Below are 23,393 nucleotides of genomic sequence, written 5' to 3' on the forward strand. Positions count from 1 at the left end.
TTTTCTTTGCTGGTGGCATCCTTTTCTGGTTTTGGTATCAGGGTAATGCTGTCCTCCTAAAATGAATTTAAAAGTGTTCCTTCCTCTTCTATTTTTTTGGAAGATTTTGAAGAGAATTGGAATTAGCTTGCCTTTATATGTTTGGTAGAATTCACCAGTGAAACTGTCTGGTCCTGGACTTTTGTTGTTGGAAAATTTTTGATTACTAATTCAACCTCCTTACTAGTTAATTGGTGTGTTCAGATTTTCTATTTCTTCATGCTTCAGTCTTGGTAGGTTGTAATTTCTCCTCTTTCATTTCTGATTTTACTTGTTTGAGACTTTTCTCTTGGTGAGTCTAGCTAAAGGTTTGTCAATTTTTTTATCTTTTCAAAAAACTACCTCTTAGTTTCAGTGATCTTTTAAATATTTCTTTTTTAGCCTTTATTTTAATTATTTTTGCTCTGATCTCTGTTATTCCCTCCCTTCTACAAACTTCGGGCTTCATTTGTTCTTGTTTTTCTAGTTCCTCGTGGTATAAAGTTAGGTTGTATGAAATTTTTCTTGTTTCTTTTAATTAATTAATTTATTTTTAACATCTTTATTGAAGTATAATTGCTTTACAATGTTGTGTTAGTTTCTTGATGTAGGCATTTATAACTATGAATTTCCCTCTTAGAAAATCCTTTTGTTGCATTCCATAAGTTTTGGTATGTTTTGTTTCCTTTTTCATTTGTCTCAATGTATTTTTTGATTTCTCTTTGATTTCTTTTTTGACCCATTGCTCAGGAATGAAGTATTTTTATGAAAATAGAATTACTTATAATTCTAGAACTTAGTGTAATTTAGTTGCTAATTTAAAAACTGAATATCATGTTTCATATATGTTCCATCAACATCTACATGTATGGTATACAAATATAAGAATAACATGGATTATTTAATATTAAATTTTTTCCCCAAATGTTAGGAATACTGCAATAAATTCTGAGTATCTACAGAACCACAAACTGGAACATTCAAAAAAGCAAGAAAATGGAGGTTTGACACTATTGGCAAGTGAATTCGCTGTGCAAAAATCTATTAAGTCTGCACTAATAGCAGAGAAGCATCTGAGAAGTTAAAGTTTTTTTCTTACCTATCTTGCTGCTCAAATATTTGCATACTCTAAAGCTGTGTGTGTAACTCTACTCCCTAACCTTCACAACATTCTGATAGTTTCCTTTTGTTTTTGAGGACACAGAGCAAGAAATATGGGGAATCATTCCCCTGAGGCCTTGAAAAGTATTAGGAGAGCAGATATTTAAGATCACAGTTCCCCATGTGGTACTGCTGATTGTCATATTCTGAGTGACAAAGGCATTCATGTGTTCTTTTAAATGTGTGTGTGTATGTTTATTATATGTAGGGGCCTTCTAAAATATGAGGACCCAAACACAGGTCCCTCTTGCCCAGCTATAATTACAGTACTAGTTCTAGCCTTTTTACGAATGCCAGGCAATATCTTTTACTTAGGACCCATTTTATCCATTTAGGTTACCTATCTACCTTTGAAGATTTTAAGGTATCCCTTCCCTTCTTTGATGACTTCCTGTATTCGTTTTCTATTGCCTAGTAACAAATTACCACAAATTCAGTAACTTAAAATAATGGCATTTATTATCTCAGTTTGTGTGGGTCAGGAGTTTGAGTCTGACTTAGATGGATCCTCTGCTCAGAGTCTCATAAGGCTATAATCAAGGTGTTATTTGGGCTGAATTTTCATCTGAGAGCTTGACTGGTAAAGAATCTACTTCCAAATTCATTTTGTTTGTTGGTAGAATTCATTTCCTTATGGCTATATGATTGAGAGTCTTGGCTTTTTTGCTCACTGTTGGCTAATGCCCACCCTCAGGTTCTAGAGGCTGTCCAAAGATTCTATAGGCCACTTGTAGTAACTTTCCATGTGGGCTTCTTCAACATGGCTGCTTACTTCATCAAACCATTAAAGAGAACCTCTCTCCTCAGGGAAGTCCCAGTTCCTTTTTAAAGGGCTTTTTCCAGTTTAAGTCAGGCCCATCCAAGATAATCTCTCTTTTATCTATTCATAATCAATTTTTATGAGACCTTAATTACATCTGGAAAATTCATTCACCTTTGCCATATTCTATTGGTTAGAAGTAAGTCATGGGTTCTGTCCACAGTCAAGGGGAGAGTCAGGGTGTGAATGCAAAGGGGTGGAGATCATCTTAGAATTCTATTTATCACACTTCCTATTCCAGAAAGTTATTTCTTAAGTTTTCCCAGGTTTGCCTAATTAACACCTCAGTAAACTTCTCTGAGAAATGTAGGATAATAATAAGAATTATCAGGTTATGGTTAATTCATTTTCTTTCTTAATGGTAGTATAGGATGTACAGATAGAAACTGCTCAAGCTGATCTATGCCTGTACCATTACTACTCTGACAAGTACTACTAGTACTAGTACTACTATTACTACTATGATTACTATTAGCTAACACTTATCAAAGTGTTACTATATACCCAGTATTCCTTGAAGTGTTTTACCAGAATTTAATCTTTGTAAAAACCTTACCAGATAAGGGCTATTTTTTTCATGTGCATTTGATATTTCTGGAACCATTTGGTTAGAGAAGTTTAGAACAGGCAGTAAGTAAGAAGTAGAGAAAAAATTTTAATTCAGGTAGTAAATCTTCAGAGCCCATTTTTGTAATCACTAAATTAGACTGTCTCATATTATAGTACTTAGAAACTTCAGTCTTCCTCTTCAGTTGTTCCTTTTTCAAGTTTATACTGTTTTTCAAAAGTTCAGTTTTCCTTGCTCAATTGCTACTACTGAAATTCATTTAAAACTGTTTATTATTTTAGGGTTTTTTGCTTTTTGTTTTTGGATTTTTTTTTTTTTGTGATACTGCTTTACTCCAGCACTTTTTTTCTAGAAGTCTATTCAGCCTGTATATATAAATAAGCCCACAATGGTGGGTAAAATATGGAAATCCTTCAGTACTGATTGGTAAGTAGCTGCCCTACCATGAATACCCCTCCTACCAGCCAGTCTGTCTTGGTGCCCAGCTGAAGAACCCCTGGGTTCTCCACAATCCTACAACTAGAGGATTAACATTTGATAAAATAGGGGGTCTTCAAACCTTCTTGTATTCTAATGGACCAGTGTCTGGTACCACAAGGATTGATAAACATTCTGAATATCTTCCCACCTATAAATTGAAGCCATGTCTTTTTCTTTTTTCAGTGTCTTTGCATTTCTGTTTTACCTAATTTGAATTCTCCTTCTTTTGTACCTATTCTGACAGCCACTTTAAGTTCTACATTATAAGTCAGATCAAGCATCACCTGTTCTGTGAAATTTTCCTATATTCCATGAGGAAGTTTTAGGTTCTTTTGTTTTACATTTCTTTTATACTTAGTATATACTTAGTATATACCTCCCTGATAGTAATGATCTCATAATGTATATCTGTATATATGACTCTTTCCTTACCAGAGGCAGTGTCATTTCCTCTGGGCATCCCCAATGTTTAGAACAGTGTGTGAATAAATAATAAAGGCTGTACTTGTTGAATGAAACAATGAATGATTGGTTAGATTAACCAGCAGGTAGACAGCTAAAGAGACTGTAAACACATGGTTGAGGATATTTGAGGAGATTCAAACACAATAAAAACTGTCTAACTGGAGTTTTAGGGAGGCAAGTCTAGAATATGAGCAAGAAAGAAAATTGATCAGTTGGAGTTCATGTTCAATTACTTTCCCTTTGCCATTAGCCAAGACAATTGAGAGTGAACTATTATAAAAATGATTCCTTTCTATTTGCTTATAGAAGACAAAGAGAAACCTAATGAACTCTGTTATTCCTATCCCATTTCTCTTTTTATAGAATGGAATTTTAAATATTGATATTATTTATAATTTGCTGAGCATCTATTTTATAATTGAGCACTACGTACTAAATAAATTACAATACATAATTTGTTATAACTGAGCCTCTATTTGTAATTTATTGAGCACCCATGTACTATGTTCTGTGCTAAGGACTTTACAAAGCTTAGCAATTAAGCAATGCAAATCTAATTGTGTTATTTCCTAACTTAAAACCTTTTAAGTGATTCCTCATTGCTTTCACAATGAAGTCCAGCTTTTAGGCAAGACATCTATTAAATCAGTTCTCATGTTAGAGATTACTTCTTCTAGGAAGGCATTACTGATTCTCCAAGTCTAGATTAGGTGATCCTCCTAAAAGCCACGCAGTATTTCAACTAAGTTGAAAGCCCCAAATTATAGAAATAAGTATTAACCACCCTGCACTAATTTCTTATTACTTACAAAAATTTCCTGTTTACTTTTCTGTCTCCTTCACTGTAGTAGAGATTTCTTGAGGACAGGCACCTAATACAGGTCTGGAACACCAGCATTGCTAAATAAATATTGAACGAATAGATTAATTTAAGGGAGAAATGATGTTAAAAAACGACAACCAAACCTCACCATATATTTGCTAGGCTGCTTTTGCTTTGCAAAACACACTTATATTTATCCTATCATTTAGCCCTCTCAACTGATTTGAATTATAGCCATTATCACCATTTTAGAGAAGAGAAAACTGAGTAACACACTTATTTCAAGGAACAGGCACGTAAGCAGGAGTCCTTGGACGTAAGCCCAGATATCCCAACAAATACAGGGGCACCTTTTTCATTACACTCTGTGGCCTTCATGAAGGGTTGGCTCCCTAAATAAAACTGAATAACAGGGATACAACAGGTGGAAGGGTATGACTGGAAGCGCTTGCTCTGCCACAGGACGGAAAGAAAAGATGTGTTTGTGCCACTCCCTCGTGACTTACACAGTTTGAGGTATATTTTCTGACTTTTTAATATAAACGATAAACAACCTAACATACTCCAGCCTTTTTCGAAAATCTTTACCTCAGCTCTTTAACTTTCACCTATTTCCTTCCTTCCTTCCTTCCTTCCTTCCTCTCTTCCTCCCTTCCTCCCTTCCTTCCTTCCTGAGGCTCATAGAGGGCGCTCACAAAGCGCTACTCACTGGTTGGGCAAGGCTCCACTCAAAAAACACACCTCACTGCAACTGAAAGGCGCAGCGCCACCACCTCAGACTTCCTTCTCTTTTCCACGGCAGGAGGCGGGGCCAATTTTTCTCATTCAAATAAAAAACCAGAAGATTTGCATGGGGAACGGCCAGTCCGTGAGCCCATTGGCTAAAAGCATGGTGGGCGTGACCAATATTACGACCGCCGAGCCCCGCCTACGATAATTTGCATAACGGCCCCGGCGCGTGCAAGGGAGAAGCGGGTTTGTTTTTGAATCTGCGGAGGCGGCGGCGGCGGCGGCAGCGGCGGCGGCGGCGCGGCGACTGGAGCGCGCGAGACTGAGGCTGCAGCGGAGGGGACGGAGGCGCGGGACGGCTCTGTAGGAAGGAATTTGGTTCCCCCTCCCTCCTCTCCCACCTCGAAAGGTATATGTGAGTCCCAGGGTCTATTATAACCACATTTTGTTAAATTATTACTGTATTTCTTTAGAGTCGAGACCGCATTATGGCGGCTGCGGGAGCTGTGTTTGCGCCTGCGCGGTTGCGGAGCTGCGGGCGGGCGCTGCATGGGAGCACGTGATCTTGCGGGGTCGGGCTCTAGCTGCAGTTGTGCAGCTGGCGGGGCGGTGGCTGCGCAAGCGCAATATTCATTTTCAAGATAGAATGTTCTTGTTGGACGCCATTCGGGTTCTAGATTTAATTTTCCTCATTCTTGAGGGGTTTCGTTTTGTTACGCTCGAATTCCTATATTTTAAATGGAAAACATTTCTCTTATGTTGTATTCCCGTACCGACCTCAAACTCCTTTCTTGTATTTCTCCGATTCTCTGAGAAGCTGTGGACTTAATTTTGTGTAAAAATGATTGTCCCCTTGTGGTTCTCGATTTTTACTTCACTTTAAGGGTATTGCTGGATTCAAGTTTGTATTTAGGGAGCGGAAGATCAGCACCTAGTGGTGTTCTCACGGGAAGTGCAATTATTTGAACTGCATATTTGCAAATACATTTTTAACCCTATCTTTACCAGTTCTGTTGGAATGTTTTCAAACTAGAAACAATTTGAGTTTTGGAAAAATGAAGGGGAGGGGGCATTGGAAGAATCTGTATAATGTCATTTAAAAAGAAATCTCAATCTCCTTGGGTATTTATTTTTTTTAAAAAAAATTTGATCCTCAGTCGGTGAAGTTTTAATTTAATCAGTGTGTGCCTCTGATCTTGCTTGCATTTGAGTTTTACATTTTTTCTGTCTCTGATCACTTGTCCATTACTGCTTCAGTTAGATTATTTTTGGTACCTTGACTTTTAAAATTAATCATTTCCTTACCATTTTGTTTGTAATGATATATAAAGTATAGTACTTAAACTTGGTAAATTTTTCTGATAAAGAATTCTACAAAGAACTGCCAACTACACTGAGGCCTTTATGAGGAAATTGTGAATCATTGATAAATCAGTTGATTAAAAAAAACCAAACTGCCATATATACATGTGTGTAAGATACAATTGTGTTAGATTTTAAAAAATTGTATGTTCCTGGTTTTAGTTTCTTAAAGTAGTTATAAGTATGTTACTGATTATTTTACTTTAAAATGGTAGTGTCACTATATTTAAATCTTATATAAACCCCTGGGAGAAGTTTTATACATTTGATATAATTCTACCATTGTGTAAATTATTTCTTACTGAGCTGAAAACTTGTAAATGGTTGTCATAAATTTCATCTGTGGTTTGTATATACAACAATTGTTTTCTTGGTTGGTTATGTAACTCTGAGTTTAAGTCAGTCACTTGTCAGATGAAGAAGTGGCTATTGCTTTATAATCTTGGTTGGTTTAGGGACTTTATTGCCTACAAGAACTGGTTAAGTATCAAATAGATGTAATTGAAGGGAGTACTTTTGGTTGGTGGAGTTTTAAAAAATGACATCACAAAGGAGATAGAATGAAGTGAAGGGAATAATTCTTTTTTTTCTCAACAGAAAATTTGTTGATATAATTTTTGAACCCCTGAAGTCTTCTACAGAGAAATATATTTAGAGGGCAGTTGTGTAATCTTTTCCCTTTTATGCTTCCAGGCTAATTACCCAGCACACCGCCTCCACCCTCCAGACATTATTTCAGGTGTTGTAGAGTTGGAAATACATTGTATTTTCTGTATCTACGTCTATGTCTGTGTGTGTGTGTATGTGTTAGGTTAAGAAAAGAACTTTGATTATAGGGCATGGTTCATTCTGCACTTCCAAAAAAGTGAAATATTTTGGTTTATATATTTAAGCTTATGTTTTCATTTGCATATACAAATGATTGCCTCTTAGGTTAATGTGGAAGATCATAAGAGGCACTTGAAACACTGAAGAACATAATGTACTATGTAAATATGTATTGGTAGGACAGTCTTGCTGTTACATTTGTTAGAAAGGCAAATATAGTTCTATAAATTTAAAACTAAGATTAATGAATTGTCTGAACATCTACTGTTTGTTCATTGGTACTCTGTCAATAACAAGCATGTTGTGGAATTTCAGTTAATATTAAGACTAGGTTACCAAATGAATAGCAAGTTACTGGGAGTCATTTAAAATCTTTTTCACTATAGCACATTTGGAAAGTATTGAAAATTAATTAGAAATAAACACTTTTTTGCTGATTTTTGTGACATTTCCATTTATTGATTGATCAATTAGTTTATCATTTGGATCATAATTTCATTCCTGCCCTTTTAACTTAGTATTTTATTGTGGATATTTATCCATTTCATTATTCTTTTGAAATTTTTTTTTAATGATTACATAATAGTTATTTTGTGAAAATATCCCAAATGATCAAATGTTCTTGAAATATATTTTTAAATGGCTATGTAATATTGATGTCTTTAATAAGAATGTACTGTGACTTACTAAATCTTTCTTTCCTTATTGAACATTTCGTTGCCCATTTCTCTATTATAAATAAAGCTGCAGTGAACATCCTTGTACATGAGTCATGATCTACATCTCATAATATTTTTTTGAAATTACTGTTACAAAGGACTTTTAAAGTAATTTACAAAACTGATAAAAACTTAGTTTTATTGAAAAGCATTTCCTATACCACCATCAATTTGGTGGTTAGCATTTTTTCTGATAACTAGTGAAATTGAACTTTTAAATATTTAATATATATGCAACTTTCTCATTTTTTGTGACTTTGCTGTTTGAGGTTATTTTGTGTATCTTTTTCTGTGGTAAATGTTAATGTCTTCCTTATGTGTAAGTTATTTATGGATATTAGCCCTTTGCTTTTCATATTTTTTGAATTTTATTTTTTGTTTGTTTTTGTTTTTCGGTACGTGGGCCTCTCACTGTTGTGGCCTCTCCTGTTGTGGAGCACAGGCTCCGGACGCGCAGGCTCAGCGGCCGTGGCTCACGGGCCCAGCCGCTCTGTGGCATGTGGGATCTTCCCGGACCGGGGCACAAACTCGTGTCCCCTGCATCTGCAGGCGGACTCTCAACCACTGCGCCACCAGGGAAGCCCTGAAGTTTTTTTTTAGTTAAGATTTTTTTTTTTAATTGCTATGGTTTTACATATTTAGAATTGTTACATTTTTATGAAGTCAAATGCACTGCTTTTTCATGTGTTATTTCTTCCAGGACTTCTCTGCATAAAAAATATTGTAAGATGAACTAAATGTTCGTCTGTTCTGTTTATTTTTTCTAGATGTTTTAATTATCTTAAAAAATACCTTTTGGCCTATATGGAGTTTATTTTGACATTGAGATGGGTTGCTAGTTTCCATCTTTTCCTAATTTTCTTAGAATTTTATGTTGATGATACATTTCTCCTTTTGATCATAACTTACTTTGAGCTATCAATTCTGCTTCATTTACTAGGGATATTTAACTTGAGGTCCATTGACCTTTGGGGGTTCTAGAGATACTTAAAAAACTTCCGTGGATTCCATGATATACGCAATTTTGTGTGAGTGTACATATGTGCTTTTTTTTCCTGGGGAAAGAGTTACAGTTTTATCAGCTTCTCACAAGAATATGTAATGTAAAATCTAAAAGCAGGTTAACAACCCTGGAACTGGGCCTTGTTTATATAGCAGTACTGCATTGTCTTATTTGCTGTAGTGCTATAGACTATATAAATATATGAAGGGGCAGTAGATATCATTCCTTTTCACAATTTTCTAAGCTAATTTTCCCTCCTTTTGTACATACATTTGGCAAAGTTTAAAAACCAACTATTTGAAGTTTTGTTTAGAATTGCATAAAACCTAAATTAGGGTATGTTTACATCTTTATACTGTTAGTTTTTTTTTTAATTCACGAATATGATGCATTTTCTGTAGATCCTACAAAAATGTATTGTTTTTAGGAACTCTGAGAAAAATTGTGGTACTGTTACTTTCTATTAAGGTGTTATCTTACTGGTTTCCTATAATGGTATAATGTTAATAGGGATGACATGATAGAGGATATAGGACAACATTTCCAGTTTTAATCTGCTTTAGAATATAGCATCATGAAAATAGTGCAAGTATGAAGTTAGAAATGAGAAAAATAGGTTACCAAGATAGTGTTCTACAGTATTTGAAAACAGAATTTTTCTTGTGTATTTAACGTAGACCTTTTTTTTTTTTTTCCAAATTTATTTATTTAATTTATTTTTGGCTGTGTTGGGTCTTCGTTGCTGTGTGTGGGCTTTCTCTAGTTGCGGCGATTGGGGGCTACTCTTCATTGTGGTGCACAGGCTTCTCATTGTGGTGGCTTCTCTTTTTGCGGAGCATGGGCTCGGCGCATGGGCTTCATTAGCTGTAGCATGCAGGCTCAGTAGTTGTGGCTCGCTGGCTCTAGAGTGCAGGCTCAGTAGTTGTGGTGCGTGGGCTTAGTTGCTTCGTGGAATGTGGGATCTTCCTGGACCAGGGCTCGAACCCGTGTCCCTTGCATTGGCAGGTGGATTCTTTTTTTTTAACATCTTGATTGGAGTATAATTGCTTTACAATGTTGTGTTGGTTTTTGCTTTATAACAAATTGAATCAGCTACACATATACATATATCCCCATATCTCCTCCCTCTTGCGTCTCCCTCCCACCCTCCCTGTCCCACCCCTCTAGGTGGTCACAAAGCACTGAGTTGATCTCTGTGTGCTATGTGGCTGCTTCCCACTAGCTATCTATTTTACATTTGGTAGTATACATAAGTCCATGCCACTCTCTCACTTTGTCCCAGCTTACCCGTCCCCCTCCCCATGTCCTCAAGTCCATTCTCTATGTCTGTGTCTTTATTCGTCTCCTGCCCCTAGGTTCTTCAGAACGATTTTTTTTTAGACTCCATATATATGTGTTAGCATATGGTATTTGCTTTTCTCTTTCTGACTTACTTCACTCTGTATGATAGTCTCTGGGTCCATCCACCTCACTACAGATAACTCAACTGCATTTATTTTGATGGCTGAGTAATATTCCATTGTATATATGTGCCACATTTTCTTTATCCATGCATCTATTGATGGACACTTAGGTTGATTCCATGTCCTGACAATTGTAAATAGAACTGCTGAACATTGTGGTACATGACTCTTTTTGAATTATGGTTTTCTCAGGGTATATGCCCAGTAGGGATTGCTGGGTCGTATGGTAGTTCTATTTTTAGTTTTTTAAGGAACCTCCATACTCTTCTCCATAGTGGCTGTATCAATTTACATTCCCACCAACAGTGCAAGAGGGTTCCCTTTTCTCCACACCCTCTCCAGTGTTTATTGTTTGTAGATTTTTTGATGATGGCCATTCTGACTGGTGTGAGGTGATACTTCATTGTAGGTTTGATTTGCATTTCTCTAATGATTAGTGATGTTGAGCATTCTTTCATGTGTTTGTTGGAAATCTGTATATCTTCTTTGGAGAAATGTGTATTTAGGTCTTCTGTCAGGTGGATTCTTAACCACTGTGCCACTAGGGAAGCCCGACCTTTTTTTTTTTTTAAACAGAGAAAATTTGAAAAGTTATCTGATTCATTTTTTGGCCAGTGTGGAGCCTAATAAATAATATATAATTAAGGTAAAAAATTTTCATTTTAGTCTCTTTTGGTAACATTAAATATTCCTCTCATAAGGATGTTTCCCTAAGTATTAGTATACATTCATTCTCTATTAAATCTATTCTTTGTGCTGATTGCAGTGAAAAGTATAATCTTGATTGATAGTGTATTTTAGTTGTAATCCTACTTTTTAAAAATTATTTTTATATTAGGTACAGGAAAGAATGTCAGATTATTGTAAAAATATTTTTGTTGAATATAGTTAAACTTGAAAAATTGGTGGTTGCATGTAAAGAAGAAATCAAGGAAGTTAAAGATAGAAATCAAATGGTAAAATATTATTGGCTTTATAAAAATAACTCTAGGAAATAGGTAGAAATTGTGTTAAGATATTATTGGCTTTTCTTCAGCATTTTTTTTCTAATGAAAAAATTTTGTCTTTGGATATTTTTCAAGCAAATCCATTTATAGCAGTTTGCATATTTTTATTTTTTTGTGTATGACCTTTGCCCTTACCTGAGAACTTTTCATAGTTCTGATGTATTGTGGTATCTGTGTTTTCAGACTATAATAGTTAATTAGGGACAGGAGAAATGCTACTAGAAAAATGCATATGGATAGGGGCAAGAAGAGATGGCTGGCATCTTGATAGAGAAGAGCTGTCAGATTCCAAGTGTTAGAACAAGAATTAAAAAACTTAGTTTTGAGGTTACTTAATTTGGGAATTGTTATTCTTAAAGACACATTATTTATAGCATGTTCATTATGGTAATAGATGATCTTATGATTCTGAATTATAGGAATATTTAATTATGCTAAATTTGTTCAAGAAGACAGAGAGGTGTATGATTTGGTTTAGAAAGATTTCTATTATACTTTTTGTTTTTAAGTTTTGAGGTATATGGAAAATTCATACATTATCATACCAAGTTTTTCAAAGGAGTCACATGTAGAAAGAAGTTTGAGAGTAAAGTTCTTGCTTTTGAGTTCCTAACAGCTGTAGGGCATTATAAATAAAAATAAGGTGATATTTTAACAGTAGATTATAAAAAATATCAAGTAGCTCTGGGGAGCATTGTCCTTGTTAGTTTCCTAGAGTATCTAGAAACTACCTATCCATTAGTGGAGCTTCTTTTTTTAAAATCCTTGCCCATTTGATCTTGTTATGTTCTTTAGAGAGTCCAAGACTAAAAATTACTTCTCAGTGTTCTTAGATTGTCATGCAATCTGCAGAGGAAATCAGTGTTTTTTTTCTGTTATTTTACTTTTTTCAAAACAGAGAAGTGAATTCCACAAAATTAAACCGTTTATATATGCTTCAGGTTGTACGGTGGAATCCATCTTGTATCGGAGACACTATGATTGCTGGGCAGCATTTCCAGTTTTTTAAGTGCTGCAAAGTGAGAAAACCAGGGCGCTAGTGTTTATTTATACAATGTGAACGTTTTCAGTTTTGAATTTTGATCTTTGGGTTTTTGAGTCTTTAAGAGAATGACCCGGGCATCTCCTTGGTCACCTTCCAAAAAATGTGGCAGGCCTAAGGGTACAGTTGATATTATCTTCCTGAGAGTCTTTATAATTGGGCCTATGTAAACATGAATGTCTGGGAAATGAAGATGACCTTTACCATCAGAAATATTAACTTTACCATCAGAAATATTCACTTATTCATGTCTGCAATTTTTCATTGTTTAGAATATTATTAAGAATTTTGTGTTATTTTTTGTTATACAAAAAACAATTATCAGTTATAGTTCTAGTAACTAGGAATAACTAGATATATTCCCTTTAGTTTGGGAGAGAGACCCCTTTTTATGATGATGATGTGAGGTAGTAGTGTTATTATGTCAAACCGTATAATCCTTTCTCCCTTTCTTTGTTGTTTGTGTAGCCCTGTGTTACTTTGGGAACTGTTGTCTTGGTAGGTACCCAGGAATTATGTGCATGGCACTTTTACATTCTAATGAGGAACTTGAATTGTATGTTGGAATAGTGGTTCTGAGAACGGACAGGGCTGTAAAAGGATCTCTCCTTGAGCCAGTAATTGTCCAAGATGATGTCTTCCATTTTGTGGAAAGGTAAACTTAGAAGGTAGGAAGAGTTTCTGCTGTTTTGAGGACCAGGAGCAAAAGAAAAAGAGATTTTGGTGAATCAGTAACGAACAACTTGACTGCTTCAGCTCATTTTCAACTAAGACTTGCCAGCTTAGGAGTGTACCTGCCCTGTTACCATTATTAGATTAAATGTCTCAAGAGAAGGAAGAAATGGGGAAGAGTATGGAAAAGAGACTGTTTTTGAACTTCTTTTATTTCCTTTTAGGTAGTCAATGTCAGGAGCTGATTGGATTACAGTAAAGGCTAAACTGCTCTGAGACACTCTGTTACTGTTAAGGATGATGTTTATTTCTCTTGTGTAATAATACAGAGAAAAACTCTTCAGGTTTGTAAGTGGCTTTGGCTTAATGTATGGTTTCCATATGTTGAACATGATTTCTGGGTTGAACATGGCTGCTTTCACCAGCCAGGGGCAAGGGAGAAAGAACAATGGGAGTGCACGCTCATTGTTTTGAGAGCCTCATCTGGAAGTAGTACTATCATTTAGATTCATGTGTTATGGGTGAGAATTTAATCACTGGAACATACTTGGCTGGGAAATGTAGTATCTGGCTGGACAACCATGTGTTCAGCTAAAATTAGAAAATTTTATAAAAGAAGGAGAGAAATGGGTATTAGAGAACAGTTAGCCTTTTCTGCTACTAAAGGCAGCTGGAGAAGTGGTCTCTAATTAATTCATAATTTGATATTGAAAACTGGTTTTCTGTTTTAAGAATTAGATCCAGTTGTAACTATATATCTTCCTTTGAAATGGAATTTTGAGAGCTTTGTAATCATGATTCCTGACAGATTGTAGTTACTATAAATATTTACCTTATTAGGCAGAGGTTTTCCTCTTTCTGCTTGCTTTTGAAAACATTAAATCATGATTAGTTTTGCAAGAATTCAGTGTACTATCTTTGAATCTTGCCAGTTAACTTACTTTAAAAGGATGAAGGACTGTAGGTAAACTCTGACAATTGTTTGAACTGCTTCTTTTAGTTTCAAAGTTGAGTTTATGATTTCTCAAGATGGAAAATGTGATTTTTGAGGGCCTTGTAATATACACAGGTAAAAAATAACTGTGGTCATAAATTCTTTGCTTACAAGTAAAACTTATCTGATAAGTAATAAGTAACTAATTAAAAACAGCTCTTTGTAGATGATAAGTGTAACACAATAGATATCTGTGTAAGGCACAGAAAGTGGGACTCTGTTGGGGGGAGGTCAAGGAAACCTTAGAAGAGTTGTATTTAAAAAAATTTTTTTTAAAATATTTATTTATTTATTTGGCTGCACCGGGTCTCTGTTGCGGCACGTGGGATCTTCAGTTGCGGCACGTGGGATCTAGTTCCCTGACCAGGGATCAAACCTGGACCCCCGGTATTGGGAGCTTAGGGTCTTACCACTGGACCACCAGGGATATCCCAGAAGAGTTGTATTTTAAAAGAAGAATTACAAGGATATTCTTAGTAAAGGGAATAAAGAGGGTATTCAAAATCTCAGAGGTGGGAAAGAAAGTATTACATTTAGGAGAACATATTCTGATATAAATCCTTGATTTTTGTAAATAAAAAATCATTGATGCCATGGTGCCTACATAATGTACCTAATAAAGGATATTGTTATCCTCAGCTGGAAGTTCTCTAATTTCTCTTTTTACTTTGTATCTCTTTTAAAGGCATTTATTCCTTTCAACTTTTATGTTTATGATTATTTGTGTAGTACTTTATAAGCTTCCTGCAGTTAGGAATTTTATCTTACTGATGTATCTGGCAAATGTCGCATTTTAAGGACAAACCCTTTCTAATTAGGTATAATAAGACTGCTAATAAAAGTATAAAATTGCATTCCACAATACCTACCTTAATATTCAATAAATATTTGCTTATTGAAAGAATAGAACCCCTTTGTTTTAGGTGCAAAAAAAAAAAAGGTAAGATGTTCTAGCTCCTTTCATTTAATGCATGATAATCTACATGTCAGAACTTTTAGTTGTTGTTTTTAAATAATTAACCATGAAGTTTACTTAAGCAAGCATCCACTGGGTAAATTGTCAAAAGATTTGACAGACACTTTGCATCTGGAAAATTATAAACAGTAAAATAACTTGGAAAAAATTCTTCAATCCCATTCATTAAGAAATAGAAAAAATTTTAAAAACACCATTGCTTACCTATTAATAAGAAGTTTCTAAAATATAATTCTGAAGGACATATGTATGAAATTAATAAGGGTTTGATGAAAAGATGGAATGACATAATTATTTTGAGTTGTGTAATTCTCTTCTCCATCAAACATATTTTAAGTGATATAATAGTTGGCAAATTAAAAATATGCAAGCAAATTGACAGAAGAAAAAGAAAGAACAAAAGAAAAGACAAAGAATTTTCCTAAAACCAGTTAGTAATATCATGAAGGGGAAAGTACAGTAATTTTGTATTGGAACCTGGCCAATTTGTGTTTCCCAGCAGTATTTCTTACATATAAAATGGTGATACCACCTACCTGGTAGGCTTATTTTGAGAGATTAAATGAGATTAATTATATAAAATGTTAGCATTTGTTCCTGACACACTTTTAATCTCTGGCTTCAACCAATTGATGAATCTATTAGTAAGACATGAATATTTACTAAGAGGCAGCTACGTGAAGCTTTAGGGAGCCCTGCAGTACAAGGAGATATATGGAAAATGACAGTATTCTTCCTTACTGGAGTTAGAACTTACATACATTTAAAAAGCAACTTAGAAAAGTAGGTTTAATCATGCCCCTTACTAGTAGGAAAAATATGAATTTAGAAACGTAGTTTATTTGCAAAGGTTTGTGAGAGAGTCCAGCTTTAGGACTTATTCATTAAATTAAAACAAAAACAAAACCAAAAAGCACTACCAGAGTATTTAAGAATAAAAACCCCTCAAAGATTACTAAATCTCTGAGCCTCATCATGGTGAAAAAGCAGCCATTTTCTCACATTAATTATTTATCTTCAAGGTTTGTCATAATTCTTCAGACTGTCATTATTGCCAAAGTTAGAGATGAAGTCATTTATTTTGGGAGCTAGATCCACATAGAATTATCCTGTTTTCTTTTTGTAATTTTAGGGTGCAGGGTGATCCCTCACCCCTTATTTACCCTTCAGCTATGGAACTTGCTGGGCATGCTCACTTAAAATTGAGGCAAAACAAAGTGTCAGTTTTCTTCCATAACCCTTCCCGTGGCCAAGTTTCTGCCCCTAAGGTACAGATTTGATCATATAAGTTTGTTTAATAATTTTCTGATTCTTTATTTCGATGTTTTGTTTGACTCGTTTATTGAACTAATGACGTATTGTTAAGTATAGAAAGGCTTCTCTTTGTCTGCTTAACAAAACTATGTCCATTTGATATAAGAGGTAAGTTCTGTCTAGTTTTATAAAGCATAATAATTTACTTATTTATTTGCTTGATTACAAGATTAGGAACCAAGAGCCATTTAATTTATCTCAATGAGATTTTGCCTGCATTACTTAAAACTGTAAGTAAGTGGGTTCTCTAAGAGTCCCACATTTGTCAGTGTTCCTTGTCTGTCAGGAAGTGATATTCTTTATTCCTCTTAAAGCTGGGAATCCATAAGTTATGAAAGAGATACTATATTGATTTCCTGTGAAGACCTAGAAGGCATCATTTCTACATTTGAGATGCAGTCCTTGTTCCCTGTCATAGCTAATTAAAAGAGATTTGTTTTTAAACGTTGCATTTTTCTGTGGTCATGGTTACAAATTTGATTTATCCATTTTATTCTGAAAGGAAGGAAAACAGATTCTCATTGAAACTATGTAAGTGGGTTCATAAAAAGTAGAGAGACTCAGTTATGATACTTTATACAAGATTTAATCATTCTTCTAAGTAGTTTTTAAACAAGGCCAATCAATATATTCAGTATTTTTTTATAGAATTGTTCTTAAAATATTCTCATAGATTATTAACTTAAAACCTGTAGTAAGGTCTTTCATAGGATATTCTGCCCCCCCGCCCCCCCGGAATTCTGAGGGTATTGGATCAAGATACTATTTAAATTACTATTTATACAAAATATATCTTAAATTGAGGGTTAAAGGTAGATTAAGAAGAAAGTATTTTTCTTATATGACCATTAAAAAGAAAATGTTAACCACAATTAAATCATTTCATTTAGTCCTAAATAATTCTTATCTTCCTGATCTAGAGTTAAGTAATCTACTTACACAAAGTTGTCTGCCCTGAACTATAACAGAATTATGGAAATCATGACTCATTCTCTTGATACAGTTATGACAGAGGTCCATCCATGAAGGTAATTTTATACCAGGATGCCTGTATCCATGAATCTCATCCATGTAATAGTAATAGTTGAGATGATTTGGTACAATCCTTTACTAAGGATTTTTTAATGTTTATTTAGAAGACACTTTTTTTCCTCCTCAGGTACAGTGGCAGCAAGGATCGTGACTCATTTTTGTTTCTTGATTTTCATTTTTCCAGGCTAGCCTACTTGCTTTCTATATCTGGTATACCGCTTTCATCCTTAGAATTTTATTCACCATTGTGGGGATTTCTCTCACCCCTCTTCTGTGTAGGACCTTTGTTTTCCATGTGCTATGTCTTTTTATTGACTTATTCTGTCATTAGGGGGAGTGGACCACATTCTCTAGTAGCTTTTTGAGAAAGAATATATAGGAGATATGTTCTTTGAGACTTATGTGTGTCTGAAAATTGTCATTTTATATTTTTAATGCTTGATTGATAGTTTGGCTAGGTATACAAAGCTAGGTTGGAAATCACTTTTCTTTAGAATTTTAAAGGCACTGCTCCATTAGCTTTTTGCTTCTGTTACTACTGAGAAATCTGAAGCCGTGCTTATTTTTGATTTTTTCCCTCAATGGAAGCATGTAGAATCTGTTATTAGTTTCCAGGTGTTCTGAAATTTCACTTTAATTCCTTCAAATGGATCTATTTATTATTGTTTGCTGGAATTCATCAGGCCCTTTCAATTTAGCAGCTGTTGCCTTTCAGTCCTGGAATTTTTCTTAAATGATTTCATTGGTGATATTTTCTGCCATTCTATCATTCCAATGTGAATTTTTGGATGGATACTCAAATTTTCTTCTCTCTCTTGTTGACAGCTTTGTCGTTTTGCTCAGGTAGATTTTTTTTTTTTTTTTTTTTTTTTTTTGCGGTACGCGGGCCTCTCACTGTTGTGGCCTCTCCCGTTGTGGAGCACAGGTTCCGGACATGCAGGCTCAGTGGCCATGGCTCACGGGCCTAGCCACTCTGCGGCATGTGGGATCTTCCCGGACCGGGGCATGAACCCGTGTCCCCTGCATCGGCAGGCAGACTCTCAACCACTGCGCCACCAGGGAAGCCCTCAGGTAGATTTCTTATCATCAGGTCCTTTTATTGAGTTTTTCATTTTTTTCTATCATATTCCTAATTTCTGTTTTGTAATCCTTGCCTGTAGTATTCTATTCTTGACAAATGAATGCAGCATCTTTTGATATATATAGATATTAATTTATTTTTGAAGTTTTCTTCCTGTGTAGTCTGTTGCTTTGTGTTTTTTTTTTTATTTCTGTCTTCCATCTTAGACTCTTAGACTTTTCTTAGTTGCCTTTCTCTTCCTTGCCTGACTGTATATAATATGTTGTGGAAGAGTAAAAAGTTGATTAGCATATCTAAATTTGTCAGTTTTGGACTTCATTATAGAGGCTGATCTGGGTGGGCTGCTTTTGGAGAGCTCCCAAGACCTTAAGGCCTTGTGTCTTGTGCTTGTTAACTACCCTCAGAGAGTAGTCTTACATTTTCATACATAGTAAGGATCGGATTGCTAGCATTCTGGGAGATTAATGGAGGAAGAGGATTGGATTCTCTTCAGTGAGCACTCAGTCCGTCTTTTTGGTATGCTACTCTCATTTTTAACTGTGGATATTGTTTTCAGACCTCTGCTAGGATTGGGGAGAGCAGGCATTCAGTGGAATGTGATGAGGGACATCTACGGTATCTTACTGCTTCACAAACAGCTTTCACTGGTATTCTCTTTTTTAGTCATACAATCCTACTATTTGCTCCCTTCACCCCAATTTCCAAAGTGCTTAGTTCTTCTAGTTTCTATGTCTTTTGAAGTTTCTGCCATGTAAATCAAACTGGTTCTTAATTTATCCCCAATGCAGCTTAGAATATAGTGTTTTGGGAACTGCTGACTTAGTTACCAGTGGTTCTGCTTATTTTCCAGCTCCGCAAATCATGTAGCTATTGTCCCTTTTACTTTTCTCTTTGTTCTTGAGGATTTATGCCTTCAAAAAATACCTCCACTGTAGTTTTAGTGGGATTTGAGGGAGTGAAGTTAGGTGTTTTCAGTTTATCATCTTAGTAACCTTCTAATGTTCCTTTTCTCTTTTAAAATATATATATATATATATATAAAACGTTGATAGTAACTTGTGTAATTAAAGTGTATTAACTAAATTAATGAAAAGTGTGTTTACTTTCTACTTAATACGCTGAAACCATTTTTTTAGGTTCCATGGAATTTTCAATATTCTGCATGTGCAAAGTTTTTTTTCCTCTTTTTAAAAAAAAATAAATTTATTTATTTATTTTTCGTTGCATTGGGTCTTCGTTGCTGAGTGCAGGCTTTCTCAAGTTGCTCCAAGTGGGGACTACTCTTTGTTGTGTGCGGGCTTCTCACTGTGGTGGTTTCTTTCCTTGCGGAGCGCGGGCTCTAGGGCACGTGGACTTCAGCAGTTGTGGCTCGTGGGCTCTAGAGCACAGGCTCAGTAGTTGTGGTGCCTGGCCTTAGTTGCTCTGTGGCATGTGGGATCTTCCCGGACCAGGGCTCGAACCCATGTTCCCTGCACTGGCAGGCGGATTCTTAACCACTGCGCCACCAGGGAAGCCCCAGAGTTTTCTAATAGTGTGATATATGATATATAAAAAGTGTAATAGTTGACTAAACTTAATTCTCCTATAGTTCTTTTTCATTACTACTTGTGTGACCCCTGGCAAATGATTACATTCTCTGGTCGTGAAAAATTTGAGATTATAGCACTATTATTTTACATGGTCATTGTAAGAGTGAAATGAAAAAATTATATGAAAAGGGCTAGTTTTATTTAGGAAGAGGTAAAACATTGAGTAATCATGGAGATGTTTACCTTACATTAGAAATGCCTTCCAAATGTGTTTTGCTTTCACAAATAAGCAATGATTGGGTTTTCTGACTAACCCTTCCAAAACCAAATTTCTTTTAACCTATGACATTATATAATCAAGCTGTACTCTTTCTTAGTAATGTTAAAAACTTTTTAAAGTAAATAATATATTTCTATAATTTTTATAGACATTTTTCAGACTTTATTCTAACACATATTAGCTCCTATGTAGTGCCTCTAAAAACACTTTAAAAACTGAAAAATGCCCTGCAAAAGGTATTTTTTTCCACCTTGGGTTTTGAAGTACAGAGCTGTTTAGGTCAAGACTAAAAACTTAGCTGACTTCTTCTTCTTGCTAGAAAGTAAGAGTTGAGATCCTAAAAATGAAGGTTCCTAAGGATGTAGAATTTTCGGAGATTTTTGTGGTAGAAATGCAAACACAGGGAATTACTTTCAACTCACCATCTATTGAGCAAATAAATACTATTTCACACTATGAAAGTGAGTGGAAAGTGAATTAAGTTGTTTCTGTCCTTTAAGAACTCATATATAAAGATATAAATAGTGAAATATGCTAAGTATAATGATGGTATATATAAAAGACCTTGAGAGAGCAATTACACCAGCAATTTGTGGGTTGGGCATAGTAAGGGGAAAGGAGAGCAAGGAAGAGATTGTCAGTGATAAGATAATTTAGGTTGAATCATGAGTAGGGTTTATTGGGTGAACCGGGATAGTCTCTTTGGGATAAAGAGTGAATGAAACATTGGCAGTGACACCACTTACCTGACTAACAGCCTAACCGTTATTCTTTCCTAAGTTGTTTCCGTGATGCACAGAAACAGAACCAGTGTGGGAAGGGACAGACAAAGCTCCAGTAGGCTTGGGCTGAGTGTAGTCTAGGATGTATTTTAGCTATTAGCGCTTTCGTGAAGTTATTTAATTTCTGAGCATGTTTCCTCGATCACGAATTGGAGATAAAACCTATCTTGTAGGGTTAATGTGAGAATTAGTTTAAACAATGTATATAAAAACTTATATGAAGCCTTGATTTATATTAATGGACTTCCCTACTCCTTTGTCTTCTAAAGCCCCTTGCATGAAGTAGGCAATCATTATATTGATTTGACTTACGTGCCTTGGGATAATAGAGAGGATATAGTAAATTAGTAGTAAAATGATCGTAGTGGCTGGAGGAGGATTGGTATAAGGAGGGAACTTAGATTATGTCTCTTATTTTGAAGTCTAAATTGGGTGAAAAGGTAGATCTTATAGCCAATAGCCAGCATCTTAGCTTGCCCGGGAAAGCTTAGACTGAGAAAAAAGTATTTAGTATTTACATTGGAAGGTGTCTGGCGAGACGGGGGAGGCTGAGGGAGGTGTGGGGAGCACCGCACGTTTGAAGGTATATTACATAATTTAAACCTTTGTGGAACAGGCTTCCGAAAGAATCTGCTTTTTGAATATCAGCTGCTCTTCATCAGGCAGCTCTAAATGTTTTGGTTGGTTGTCTCTCCGTTAACCTTAGCCACATTCTAGTGCTCCAGTAATGTCTATCCTGTTCGAATCTTTCCTAGTTTACCTCTTGCTTTTAGCAAATAGATTCGAGCCACCCTCAGAGAATCCATTATATTTTTGAAGAATTAATGTGGCTTAGATCAACTATAAACTTTTTTTTCCCTCATACAGTACTTAAAGCAGTTTACGTTATCTGGTTTACCTCAGGGAGAATAAATAAAGACTTTTTAAAAGCTGAGTATTTTTTTTAACTTTTATTATGGAAAAATTTCAAATATATACAGAAATAGAATGAAAAAATGAGCTCCATGTGCCCACCACTCAGCTTGAACAATCATCAGTTTATGGGGCCAGTCTCCTTTTTGCTGTACCCCTACCACCCCCTTACACCCTTAACGTGTTTTAATAAATACCTACATCTAGTGGTAGATAGAGACAAAACAGCACAAGGCAGCTAAATTTTAGGATGGTAAACCAAGTAAGACAAAAGGAAAAGATGGATTTCCTAGCTGATGTGAGCTATCAAGCAAACAGGTTCTTTCTGTGCTTTTGTCCTTCTCTTGATGGTTGGTTACTGTTAAAACAAATTTGTCTTCTTAATACACCCACTTTCAGACTGAGTTTTACCCTTTTGTTCTTCCTATTTGTTTTTCCCCCGGGGGTGTCTACATTCTTTATTTTATTTGCTTTTCACCCATATCAGAATGTTGGGAGGTCTGAGCCACTGCATGAAATTTAATTTGCCCTGGGACCAACCACTCACCTGGAGATGTCTTTGTGACCATCTGGACTACAGAAGAGAAGAAATTGTTCTTTATCTTTATGGCAGATTACTCAAAATAAGCTTTGTTGCCACTGTAGCTCTAATGTCTCTAGTCTTCCCCAGCAGTTATTTAAAATTATTGTCAAGATTCAATAATTTGATTGCAAGCTTTAACCATTCGGCTAGATTTGAGCACTTTGGGGCTTAGATTCTGTGGGAAAAACCTTTAATTAGCCTTCTATAAATGGAAATCGATTATCAGGATTTAAACAACTTAACTTTCTAGAAATTATAAAAATTGGCACTCTTTTTATGTAAAAAGTACTATAAAAGAGTAAAAAAAAAAAAAGGACCTTGAGCATAGTTTGACTTTTTTTTTTTTTTCTGGACTGAAATGGAGGCTTTCTTTCAAGCAAATTCCCTGATGTTTGCTGTGTGTGATTTGGCTCTATCTCTGTAACTGCTAATATGTGGCATGGACTTCAAGCTGTCTGGGATCAGGATGTGCCCAAACTCTGTATTGCAAGTCGGGATTCACAGGCATTATGTTACAAAACTGGCTTGCTGCCTTCTCTGTTTGCTGTGTTGTGAGTAGCTGCATTGTTTGTTGCAGTATATGCATTAGCTGTTGTCAGTGTTCAGCTTCCTGCAGGCTGACAAAGTGGGAGGGGCTTTGTTTGATACATAGCTGAGTTTCCACTGTGTGAGTTCTTGAGTGCACACTGGAGCCATCTTAATTACACTTTAGTGCAACTGAGACAGTGCAGCTGTCTCAAAATGGCTGCT

The 23,393-nt window shown here is 35.5% G+C and overlaps 1 protein-coding gene across 1 annotated transcript in view; it reads left to right on the top strand.

The window, feature by feature from the left end:
* Positions 1 to 5,337: 5,337 nt before the first annotated feature.
* The window catches only part of ATF7IP (activating transcription factor 7 interacting protein), a 127,650-nt gene continuing 109,594 nt past the window's right edge, over positions 5,338 to 23,393 (top strand). The window contains exon 1 of the mRNA XM_060024327.1: positions 5,338 to 5,473. The gene's annotated coding sequence lies outside the window, so the exon portion shown is untranslated. The remainder of the gene's footprint in view (positions 5,474 to 23,393) is intronic.

The sequence above is a fragment of the Delphinus delphis genome, chromosome 11 (genome assembly GCF_949987515.2).
Source record: "Delphinus delphis chromosome 11, mDelDel1.2, whole genome shotgun sequence".
Taxonomy (NCBI): Eukaryota; Metazoa; Chordata; class Mammalia; order Artiodactyla; family Delphinidae; genus Delphinus; species Delphinus delphis.